The sequence below is a fragment of the Rana temporaria genome, chromosome 5 (assembly GCF_905171775.1).
Source record: "Rana temporaria chromosome 5, aRanTem1.1, whole genome shotgun sequence".
Lineage (NCBI taxonomy): Eukaryota > Metazoa > Chordata > Amphibia > Anura > Ranidae > Rana > Rana temporaria.
The window spans coordinates 22,509,116-22,521,911 of NC_053493.1; positions in this window are offsets into that span (position 1 = coordinate 22,509,116).

The window sequence follows — 12,796 nt, forward strand, 5'->3', positions numbered from 1 at the left end:
AGGCACTTACACTCCTCTGTCCCAACTTACAGGAGCAAGTGTTGTATTCCCCAAACACTTGCTCCATAAGTTGGGACGGCGGAGTGTAAATGCCCCGGCGTAGCCTGGCGGATCTCCAAGGGGGCGGCTTGTATTCAAATTAAGCTCGCCCCCGATTCTAATGAACTGCGCATGCGCCGGGCTTCAAAAAGCCCAGTGCGCATGCTGCAGTTCTCGGCGGAAAACGTCAATGACGCCGACGTGTGCGTCATTGACGTAAAGTCGTATTCAAGAACGACTTACGGAAACGACGTACCCGACAAAAAAACACGACGCGGACCCGACGCCATCCGTAACATGGCCTACGTGGGACTTGCGGAAATTTACTCCTCATATAGCAGGACTAAATTTCCGCTTACGCAAACGACATTAGCGACGGTTACGCGACGCGAACTCGTTCGGGAATCGGCGTAGAAGGATCATTTGCATACGCAAATGAGTCCTTCACGTAAATGCCATCTAGCGGCGACCGGCGTCATTACATTTAAGATCCGCCAGTGTAAGTGACTTACAGATGGCGGATCTTAAGTGTATCTATGCGAAAATGATTCTAAGAATCAGTCGCATAGATACACGGGCCAAAAAAGGGAGTTACGATGGAGTATCCTGAGATACTCCATCGTAACTTCACTGAGAATATGGGCCTATATTTTCATGTTTACATGTTACCATGTTATGTTTTTGTTACAGACTTTGTTTAATATTACTCCTCCTGAAGAAGCGGAGATATCTGAGAAACATGTAGAGGACTCGTCATTCACTGAGGATTAATTATCCCTCCACCTGATATCTTGGAGGGTACCAAGTATCAGTGTAACATGCAACTGTCTGTTGTATAATATTGGGTCCCACAATGAGACCGATGTTTTTAAATCTATGCTGGGTCACTTGTATTTTATATATTTTGTACATATAAAAAAGCTATGTTTTATATTAACTTGCAATTATTGAGTTCAGAGAAAGTCAATTTATTTCAATTATCGGGGGACACATGGAGGAATGGTCTCCTGCTCTTCAAATTTTCTATTCAAAGGATGATGGTACCCCTATACTTCATAATGGTAAATTTTATCAGAGACCACTCTTCTAATATCTATACAAAATTAGAAAGGTGGTTTTGGCTTGGCAAGATAAACGTATTTGGTGTCAGATGGTGTCAGGCCTGTGTGGCGGCACTCAGGTGAGGAGTACAAAGACAAGTGTGTCTTGTCTACAGTGAAGCATGGTGGTGGGAGCGTCATGGTCTGGAGCTGCATGAGTGTTGCCGGCACTGGGGAGCTACAGTTAATTGAGGGAACCATGAATGCCAACATGTACTGTGACATACTGAAGCAGAACATGATCCCCTCCCATTCGGAGACTAGCACCGCAGGGCAGTATTCCAACATGATAACGACCCAAAACACACCTCCAAGATGACCACTGCCTTGCTAAAGAAGCTGAGGGTAAAGGTGATGGACTGGCCAAGCATGTCTACAGACCTAAACCCTGTTGAGCATCTGTGGGGGATCCTCAAACGGAAGGTGGAGGAGCACAAGGTCTCCAACATCCACCAGCTCTGTGATGTCATCATGGAGGAGGGGAAGAGGACTCCAGTGGCAACCTGTGAAGATCTGGTGAACTCCATGCCCAAGAGTACTAAGGCAATACCTGAAAATAATGGTGGCCACACAAAATATTGACACTTTGGGCCCAATTTGGACATTTTCACTTAGGGGTGTACTCACTTTTGTTGCCAGCGGTTTAGACATTAATGGCTGTGTGTTGAGTTATTTTGAAGGGACAGAAAATGTACACTGTTATACAAGCTGTACACTCACTACACAACATTGTAGCAAAGTGTCATTTCTTCAGTGTTGACACATGAGAAGATAGAAGAAAATATTTACTAAAATGTGAGGGGTGTACTCACTTTTGTGAGATACTGTATTTCCTATGATAGTTCCATCTAGTGGCCAGACCACATTATGGCCACTAGATGGTGTTGCCTATCATAGGAAATGAGCATACTCATTATTGCCATCTAGTGGCCATAATGCAGTAATTTTCCACATTCACACATTCAAACTGCTGATAATATAATCAGAGAACATTTGATTTTGCCCCATTAACACAATACTCATGTATATGCAACTTTGATGGACAAACGGCTACGCAAATCTTTATTAGTAAGTGCGGAGGGGTTTCCACATTTACTATTCTTAGTAAAATTAAAAGAGAACATAAATTGTAGATAAATCTGAAAGAGGTTGTAGACAGACTGAACAATCAAATTTCATTGCATGTGGTCAGCTTTAGAAATAAGCATTACTTGGAACGCACGGGGGCTTAGAGAGAGAAATTCCCATTTGATTTCAGTGCTGAAAATGTCCTGCCGCCTTATCACTTTGCAGATTGACTTACAGTATTTCCTATGATAGTTCCATCTAGTGGCCATACAACATTGTGGCCACTAGATGGTGTTGCCTATCATAGGAAATTAGCACACTCCTTATTGCCATCTAGTGGCCATAATGCAGTAATTTTCCACAGTCAGACATTCGAAATGCAGATAATATAATCAGAGAACCTTCGATTTTTCCCCAGTCACTTAGGGCCAGATTCACAGAAGCGATACGACGGCGTATCTCCTGATACGCCGTCGTATCTCTTGTCGTATCTATGCGGCTGATTCATAGAATCAGTTCCGCATAGATAGCCCTAAGATCCGACAGGTGTAATTGACTTACACCGTCGGATCTTAGGATGCAATACTTCGGCCGCCGCTGGGTGGAGTTCGCGTCGTTTTCCTGCGTCGGGTATGCTAATGAGCATTTACGGCGATCCACGACGGTTTTCGCGTTCGTTACGTCGTCGCTAGTAATTTTTTCCCGTCGCAAAGTTAGTCATGATTTTACATGCCTTAACTTTACACGAGCCATGTTAAAGTATGGCCGTCGTTCCCGCTTCGAATTTCAAATTTTTATTTTTTTGCGTAAGACGTCCGGGAATACGAAACGCCGTAACTCACGTCGCCGTTCAAAAACATTACGTCACATCGGGCAAAGCACGGCGGGAATTTCAAAACTGAGCATGCGCAGTACGTCCGGCGCGGGAGCGCGCCTAATTTAAATGGTACACGCCCCATTTGAATTGGGCGGGCTTGCGCCGGACGTGTTTACGATACACCGCCGCAAGTTTACAGGTAAGTGCTTTGTGGATCAGGCACTTACACTGAAAACTTGCGGCGGTGTAACGTAAACGGGTTACGTTGCGCCGCCGCAATTGTACCTGAATCTGGCCCACAGTACCCATTTATTTGCAGCTTTGATGGACAAACGGTTATGCAAAGCTTTATTTGTAAGTGTGGGGTGGTTGCCACCTGACCGGTAAACTATTATTGCTAGTAAAATAAAAGAGAACATAAATAGTAGATAAATCTGAAAGAGATTGTAGACAGACTGAACAATCAAATTTCATTGCATGTGGTCAGCTTTAGAAAAGAGCATTCCTTGGAACGCACGGGTGCTTAGAGAGAGAAATTCCCATTTGATTTCAGTGCATACAACATTGTGGCCACTAGATGGTGTTGCCTATCATAGGAAATTAGCACACTCCTTATTGCCATCTAGTGGCCATAATGCAGTAATTTTCCACAGTCAAACATTCGAAATGCAGATAATATAATCAGAGAACCTTCGATTTTGCCCCAGTCACACAGTACCCATTTATTTGAAGCTTTGATGGACAAACGGTTATGCAAAGCTTTATTTGTATGTGTGGGGTGGTTGCCACCTGGCCGGTAAACTATTATTGCTAGTAAAATAAAAGAACATAAATAGTAGATAAATCTGAAAGAGGTTGTAGACAGACTGAACAGTCAAATTTCATTGCATGTGGTCAGCTTTAGAAATGAGCATTACTTGGAACGCACGGGGGCTTAGAGAGAGAAATTCCCATTTAAGTCAGGGCTGAAAATGTCCTGCCGCCGTTATCACCTGCGAATCGTCTCACAAAGTTATTGTACGCTGGCACATCAATTAAAATGGGTTGTTTATTTGATTGTTCTACAAGCTTTAGGTTTGGTACTAATCATCATAAAAGCCAGATATTTATAGGTTACAGACTCTGTGTGGCTCAGCACTTTTCGCTCGCGCTAGGATAACATTTACGTTGAGTTAACAATAAATCATCTGCAATTTTATTCAGTGCGTCTGTTGATCTCTTAAGTATCATTCACCGCGATCTGCAGCGACGGGTCCAAATGCTCCTCTTTGGCTGCAGCTCAATCTAAGAATTAGGAACCATTGACGCTGTGACCACTTTGTCAATATATTTGATGTAACGCTAATGAGGATAAATAGCGGGACAGTCAGCCAGGAGCATGCTCGGACGCTTTTTAACCGCTATCTCCTTTGATCTAAAACATCTAGGAAATAATGAATGTTTATTCAGTTTAGTGTTTCGCCAGCTCATTCCGGAGGAGTCATGAAATAAAACATTGTAATGGACTCCGCTAGTTCGCGAGGGAAGGGCTTTAAATCATGTTACACGTGTGCGTTGTTGAGGGACAGAAATGCAACGTGTGTTCAGGGCCGGTGCTACTACTAGGCAAATTAGGCAGCCGGCTAGGGCGCACTGCTGCCTAGGGCGCATAACCACTGGTGTTCCTACTCTTTTCTCTCTGCAGCAAGCAACTAAGGCCCGGATTCACGTAGACACGCGTATCTTTGTGCGGGCGTAACGTATCCTATTTACGTTACGCCTCCGCAACTTTGACAAGCAAGTGCCGTATTCTCAAACCAAAGTTGCGGCAGCGTAGCGTAAATATGCCGGCGTAAGCCCGCCTAATTCAAATGTGGAAGATGTGGGCGTGTGTTATGTAAATTACATGTGACCCCGCGTATTTGACGTTTTTTATGAACGGCGCATGCGCCGTTCGTTAAAGAATCCCAGTGCGCATGCTCGAAATTACGCCGAAATTATGCTTTAGACGTGAACGTAACTTACGTACAGCCCTATTCGCGAATGACTTACACAAATGATGTAGAATTTTCAAAATTCGACGCGAGAACGACGTCCATACTTAACATTGGTACGCCGCATGTACGCCTCATATAGCAGGGGTAACTTTACGCCGGGAAAAGCCTAACGTAAACGGCGTATCTGTACTGCGTGGGCCGGGCGTACGTTCGTGAATTGGCGTATCTAGCTGATTTACATATTCTAGGCGTAAATCAGCGTACACGCCCCTAATATGCAGTTAAGATACGACGGCGTAAGAGACTTACGCCGGTCGGATCTAATACAAATCTATGCGTAACTGATTCTAAGAATCAGGCGCATAGATACGACGGCTCGGACTCAGAGTTACGACGGCGTATCTGGAGATACGCCGGCGTAACTCGTACGTGAATCCGGGCCTCAGTCTCAACATCAGCAGGCAGCTGCCGCTTCGTTTGCACATAGAGTCAGAGGCGCAGCAGCGGTGGAGGACTGCGTCTGTGTCCTGACTCCCGAATGAATGGAAGCAAGCAAACATTTATTGATGGGCGCTGGCAGGCTGCATTGATGGGTGCTGGTAGGCTGCATTGATGGGTGCTGGTGAAGCTGCATTGATGGGTGCTGGTAGGCTACATTTAATGGGTGCTGGTGAGGCTGTATCGATGGGTGCTGGTAGGCTGCATTGATGGGTGCTGGTAGGCTGCATTGATGGGCGCTGGTGAGGCTGCATTGATGGGTGCTGGTGAGGCTGCATTGATGGCCGCTGGTGAGGCTGCATTGATGGGCGCTGGTGAGGCTGCATTTTATGGATGCTTTATTAAAAAGGTGGGGTTTACATGGGCAGGGCAAAGGGGATGGAGTCAGGGTGGGGCAGCAAAATGAGGTTTTGCCTAGGGTGTAAAAAATCCTTGCACCAGCACTTTGATGGTCATGCTCTTTAGGAAATAATACATGCAGTGGCAGCCCATCCATTAGGGGGCACCGAAGCGCCGCCTCCTCTATCCACGGATGCCACCCCCATGCTCTATCCACGGGGGCACTATTTTGACAGGACACTGCCACCCCCTACCTATCCATGTGTCCGGCCCCTTCCATACGGCGACAGGGGCTTTTTTTTTCAAGCACCTGATTAGAGTCAGAGGTTCTAATAGGTTTCAAAATAGGATGGCCTCGTGGTGCAGAGCATTGCGCCAGGCGCCCACCCAGGTGTTACAACAGCAAATTAATATTCGCTATTGAAACACTGATCCTCAATCTGGCCAATCAGAAGCAGGTCTGTGACCCGCTTTCTGATTGGCCAAAAAGAAAAGACTCCCGATTGGCCGTCGAGGAGGAAACGGAAGCCGTCGCAATGACCATGGAGAGCAGGGGAAGGTGAAGCCGGTGCCGCCACCGAGCAAGGGAAGCTGCCGATAAAGCGCCGCCCACCACAGATGGGGTAAGTGCACCAAACCCACCCGACCGACTGCCGACCAACAGTGTGTTACTGTTTGCCGCCCCCCCCCCCCCCAAAAAATAAATATTGCCACCACTAAATACTTGGCTTCGGTATCTTCAGGATTAGGGAATAATTCATAAAACTCATATCCCTTTCTTTGTGCCGTTTTCAACTTTTTTGATCACCTTGTAAAGTCTGACCCAACACTTTATCTAGCCAAGGTGTGCCCATTCTTTGACTGGGCTGAATACAGGTGGGCACGTCACTGCAATAGTGGCGAGCACAGGAGCTTGCATAGGTGAATTGTCAACAAATGCACAGGTGGGCATCGGGGCAGTGCTGAGTGAAGTGGCGACATATTGTAAAGGTGGTGAGAGCAGGGGTAGAGCAGCCATTTTCAACCGGGGGGGCCTTGAGGTTTCTTCAAGGGTGCCTTGGAAAAATGGCACAGGTCTCCTGCACATGCGCGGGAGTGATGTCATCTCAGGCCGGCCAATGACAGCAGCCAGGAATTGACACCTGGAAGCCAGCCATTCAAAGACGTCGGCGGTCGGTGAGGAGTTTCGGGGACTGTACATCGCTGGATTCAAGGGCGAGTATAGTTCCGCTTTGTCAGAAAGGAGGCAACAAAAATCCAGCGTGTCACTTGACTGGCCTGAAGACCTCTGAAAAAGGTAAGTATTAACCTCTTGCTGACCACCCGCCATCATTTTACTGCGTCAGGTTGGCACAGCTGCGCAAATGATCATAGGTGTACGCCGGCCGCTTACACCGGCCGCGTTGCCGGAGCCGATGCGTGTGACCAGCGGCCGTGATGTCCGCAAGCGACCCTTGATTGCTCCCCAGAGAGAGAGAACGGGGATCTGTCAATGTAAACAGACAGATCCCCATTTTGTCAGGAAAGTAGAGAGAGATTTGCTGTTCCTAATGATCAGGAACAGCGATCTCACTGTACTCCCAGTCAGTCCCTTCCCCCTACAGTTAGAAACACCTCCCAGAGAACACTTAATGCCTTGATCTCTCCCTGGTATTAACCCCTTCCTGCCAGTGACATTTACAGTGGGGATCGAAAGTTTGGGCACCCCAGGTAAAAATTTGTATTAATGTGCATAACGAAGCCAAGGAAAGATGGAAAAATCTCCAAAAGGCATCAAATTACAGATTAGACATTCTTATAATATGTCAAAAAAAGTTAGATTTTATTTCCATCATTTGCACTTTCAAAATTACAGAAAACAAAAAAATGCTGTCTGCAAACGTTTGGGCACCCTGCAGAGTTAATATTTTGTACTGCCCCCTTTGCAAAGCTGAGACCTGCCAGTGTCTTGGATTGTTCTCAATCATCGTCTGGGAAGACCAGGTGATGTCAATCTCAAAGGTTTTAAATGGCCAGACTCATCTGACCTTGCCCCAACAATCAGCACCATGGGTTCTTCTAAGCAGTTGTCTAGAAAACTGAAAGTGAAAATAGTTGACGCTCACAAAGCTGGAGAAGGCTATAAGAAGATAGCAAAGCGTTTTTAGATGTCAATATCCTCTGTTCGGAATGTAATTAAGAAATGGCAGTCATCAGGAACAGTGGAAGTTAAAGCAAGATCTGGAAGACCAAGAAAAATATCAGACAGAACAGCTCGCAGGATTGTGAGAAAAGCAATTCAAAACCCACGTTTGACTGCACGATCCCTCCAGAAAGATCTGGCAGACACTGGAGTTGTGGTACACTATTCCACTTGTACAAATATGGGCCCAGATTCAAGAAGCACTTGCGCCCGCGCAACCATAGGTTGCGCGGCGTAAGGGCTTACTTGCTCCGGTGTAACGAGTGCTCCTGATTCAGGAACCTCGTTACACCGAATGCAGCCTAGGATGTGACAAACATAAGCCTCCTTATGCCTTCACATCCCAGGCTGCATTCTTGCGTTGGCGGCTAGGGGGCGCGGCCTTTGTGATCGGCGTGTAGTATGCAAATTGCATACTACCACCGATTCACAAAAGTTGCGCGGGCCCTGCGTACGCAAGGTACTGAGTTTCCGTACGGCGCCTTTAGCATAAGGTTGCTCCTGCTAATAGCAGGCGCAGCCAATGCTAAAGTATAGCTGCGCCTCCCGCTCGCGACGTTTAAATTTCACGTCGTTTACGTAAGTGAACCGTGAATGGCGCTGGACGCCATTCACGTTCACTTACAAGCAAATGACGTCCTTGCGACGTCATTTGCCGCAATGCACGTCGGGAAAGTTTCCCGACGGAGCATGCGCTGTTCGCTCGGCGCGGGAGCGCGCCTAATTTAAATGATTCCCGCCCCCGGCGGGATAATTTACATTAGGCAGCCTTGCGCCCGGCTGCTTAGCATATTGCCCGCGCAATTTACGGAGCAACTGCTCCGTGAATCGCGGGCAAAGCGCAATATTTGCGTGGGCGCAGAGAAAAAAATTTGCTCTTTGCCCACGCAAATATTGCGCGATTCTACTTGAATCTGGGCCATGGTCTTCATGGAAGAGTCATCAGAAGAAAACCTCTTCTACGTCCTCACCACAAAAATCAGCGTTTGAACTTTGCAAATGAACATATAGACAAGCCTGATGCATTTTGGAAACAAGTTCTGTGGACCGATGAGGTTAAAATAGAACTTTTGTTTGTGTACAACGTCACACGACCGCGCAATTGTCAGTAAAAGCGACATATAAAATACACACAGGGGGTGTAGGTACAATGGGTACTGGCTAAAAATCTGCTTACAGTCTCTGTTCAGTTAAATTTCCATCTCTGTGTATTCCATAGGCTGTTACCTGTCAGGCAGAACTCGCTCGCCACTTTGATGTGATAGAAACACGAACAAACGCATTTGATGTATATGGAGTATCCAACGTGTACATTGTAGAGATTTATGTTATTTTCTTGATTTATTTTAAAGCCTCGAAATTAATTAGAAATGAGTTGGAGACGCACTGTAACCAAAAACATTTTCTCTATTTGATCTAAATCTTCAAGTGTGATGTGGAAAATCTGAGCGATTTCTGATCAAAACCCGTCAGGGCGCTGCAGCTGTTTAGCTGGGATTTTCAAAGCCGCGTGTCATTTTACACAGGTTTATTCCTCCAAGAAGGGCAGGTAACATGCTGTATAAATAAATAAATACATTTAATCCTGATCACACATTCTGATTATTTAATTTTGCATTTCCTGTGCCGGGAATGGAATATTTTCTTTGTTCCGTGTGGGGCTGGATTTAAAGCGGCCTTTATACTCAGATGTTTAGACAATAACAATATTGCCAGAAATGATTATCAAAGGATATCAAAAGCTGAAATTTGGAATTAAAAAAACAAAAATAACCCTTGGCGTGGGGCCCCCCTGCACTGCAAGTGTTAAATGGTCATTAAGTCTAGGGCAGGGGCTCCTTGCACGACGAGGGCCACATTGTATACAGTGGGCTAGATTCAGCAACGATTTACGCCGGCGTATCCATAGATACCCCACGTAAATTCAAAGCTGCGCCGGCGTATCTTCTTTCTGTATTCAGAAAGCAAGATACGCCGACATTAGCCTAAGATACGACTGGCATAATTCTCTTACGCCATCGTATCTTAGGGTGCATTCTCACGCTGGCCGCTAGGTGGCGCTTCCGTTGTTTTCGGGGCGTATAGTATGCAAATTACCTAGTTACGCTGATTCACAAACGTATGTGCGCCCGGTGGTAGTTTTACGTCGTTTGCGTAAGGCTTTTTCGGTGTAACGTTGCTCCTGCTATTAGGTGGGGCAGCCAATGTTAAGTATGGACGTCGTTACCACGTCGAAATTTGATTTTTTTTGCGTCGTTTGCGTAAGTCGTTCGCGAATAGGGCTGGACATAATTTACGTTCACGTCGAAACCAATGACGTCCTCGCAACGTCACTTGAAGCAATGCACACTGGGATATGTACACGGACGGCGCATGCGCCGTTCGTAAAACACGTCAATCACGTCAGGTCATCACATATTAGCATAAAACACGCCCCCCCTTCCACATTTGAATTACGCGGGCTTACGCTGGCCCCATTTACGCTATGCCGCCACAACTTACAGAGCAAGTGCTTTGTGAATACTGCACTTGCTCCTGTAAGTTGCGGGGGCGTATCGTAAATACGATATGCTGCACCGCCGTAAGAAGGGGCGCAGCTACCTGAATCTAGCCCAGTGTATATTTTGCACACTATTGTGGGCCCCAGAAAAAAAACTACATTAGGGTCCCCAACAGAGCCCCCATTACATTAGGGTCCCCATCAGAGCCCCCCTTACATTAGGGTCCCCATCAGAGCCCCCCTTACATTAGGGTCCCCATCAGAGCCCCCCTTACATTAGGGTCCCCATCAGAGCCCCCCTTACATTAGGGTCCCCATCAGAGCCCCCCTTACATTAGGGTCACCACAGGGGCGGACTGACCATTCGGGAACCCGAGCACTGCCCGAGGGCCCCATGCCACTAGGGGGCCCCATTAGGGCCTCAGTAAAACCAGGGACAGTATGTAAAAATCTGTGTTTCTTTTTAAATCCCAAGATTATAGCTGCCCCGCCTCTCCAGTACCTTTTCATTGTGTGTGTGTGTGTGTATGTGTATACTGTGTGTATATATTGTGTGTCTGTATACTGTGTATGTATACTGTATGTGTGTGTATACTGTGTGGCCCCATAATCTATTGCCCGGGGGCCCCATAATCTCCTATTGCCCGGGACCCCCATGAGTTGTCAGTCCGCCCCTGGGTCACCATTAAAGCAGTGGCAGCTGGTGCTCAAAAACAAACAAAAAAAAATCTGAAAAAAAAAAAAAAACCGTCAAACGCAGCCACTGTGGCCATCAAAAGCTGCCACTGTGCCCATCAAAAGCTGCCACTGTGCCCATCTAAAGCTGCCACTGTGCCCATTAAATGCAGCCACTGTGCCCATCAAACGCTGCCACTGTGACATCAAATGCAGTGACTGTGCCCACCAAAATGTTAGAAAATGTGTAATGAAAATGGTGCGTTGCTGTGCTTTTGTGTAACGCTGCTTAGCATATGCATTTCCATAGTTTGTTGGGGTGCCATTCAAGTCAATGCATTGCTATGTTTACGTTGCGGTAATGCGTGCTACCACTACATAACATAGTTACATAGTTATGTTGAAAAAAGTCTTCTCCCTCCGGTGAGGCAGCTGCGGGGCCTCCGGGTGACATCACCGGATGGTCATGCCCCATAGCTATATAATAACCGTCAGACAACAGAGCTTACACAACGGCAGGAGTCAGTGTAGGAGGAGGACAGTTTTTTTAATAAATGCAGCGGGGCGGCGGCAGAGGGAGAAGACATCGGCGGAGGGAGAAGACATTGGCGAGGGAGAAGACATCGGCGGAGGGAGAAGACATCGGCGGAGGGAGAAAACATCGGCGGAGGGAGAAGACATCGGCGGAGGGAGAAGACATCGGCGGAGGGAGAAGACATCGGTGGAGGGAGAAGACATCGGTGGAGGGAGAAGACATCGGTGGAGGGAGAAGACATCAGCGGAGGGAGAAGACATCATCGGAGGAAGAAGACATCGGTGGAGGGAGAAGACATCACCAGAGGAAGAAGACATCGGTGGAGGGAGAAGACATCAGCGGAGGGAGAAGACATCATCGGAGGAAGAAGACATCGGTGGAGGGAGAAGACATCACCAGAGGAAGAAGACATCGGTGGAGGGAGAAGACATCAGCGGAGGGAGAAGACATCATCGGAGGAAGAAGACATCGGTGGAGGGAGAAGACATCGGTGTAGGGAGAAGACATCGGTGTAGGGAGAAGACATCAGCGGAGGGAGAAGACATCATCGGAGGAAGAAGACATCGGTGGAGGGAGAAGACATCACCAGAGGAAGAAGACATCGGTGGAGGGAGAAGACATCAGCGGAGGGAGAAGACATCAGCGGAGGGAGAAGACCAGAGGAAGAAGACATCAGAGGAGGGAGAAGACCAGAGGAAGAAGACATCAGAGGAGGGAGAAGACATAACCAGAGGGAGAAGACATCACCGGAGGGAGAAGACATCGGCGGAGGGAGAAGACATCGGCGGAGGGAGAAGACATCAGCGGAGGGAGAAGACATCAGCGGAGGGAGAAGACATCACCGGAAAGAGAAGGCCAGAGGAAGAAGACATCAGAGGAGGGAGAAGACCAGAGGAAGAAGACATCAGAGGAGGGAGAAGACATCACTGGAGAGAGAAGACATCACTGGAGGGAGAAGACCAGAGGAAGAAGACATCAGCGGAGGGAGAAGACTGGAGGAAAAAGACATTGGTGGCGTAACCGAAGAAAGAAGACACATCAGAGCAATGACGGGGGAATTTTTAAAT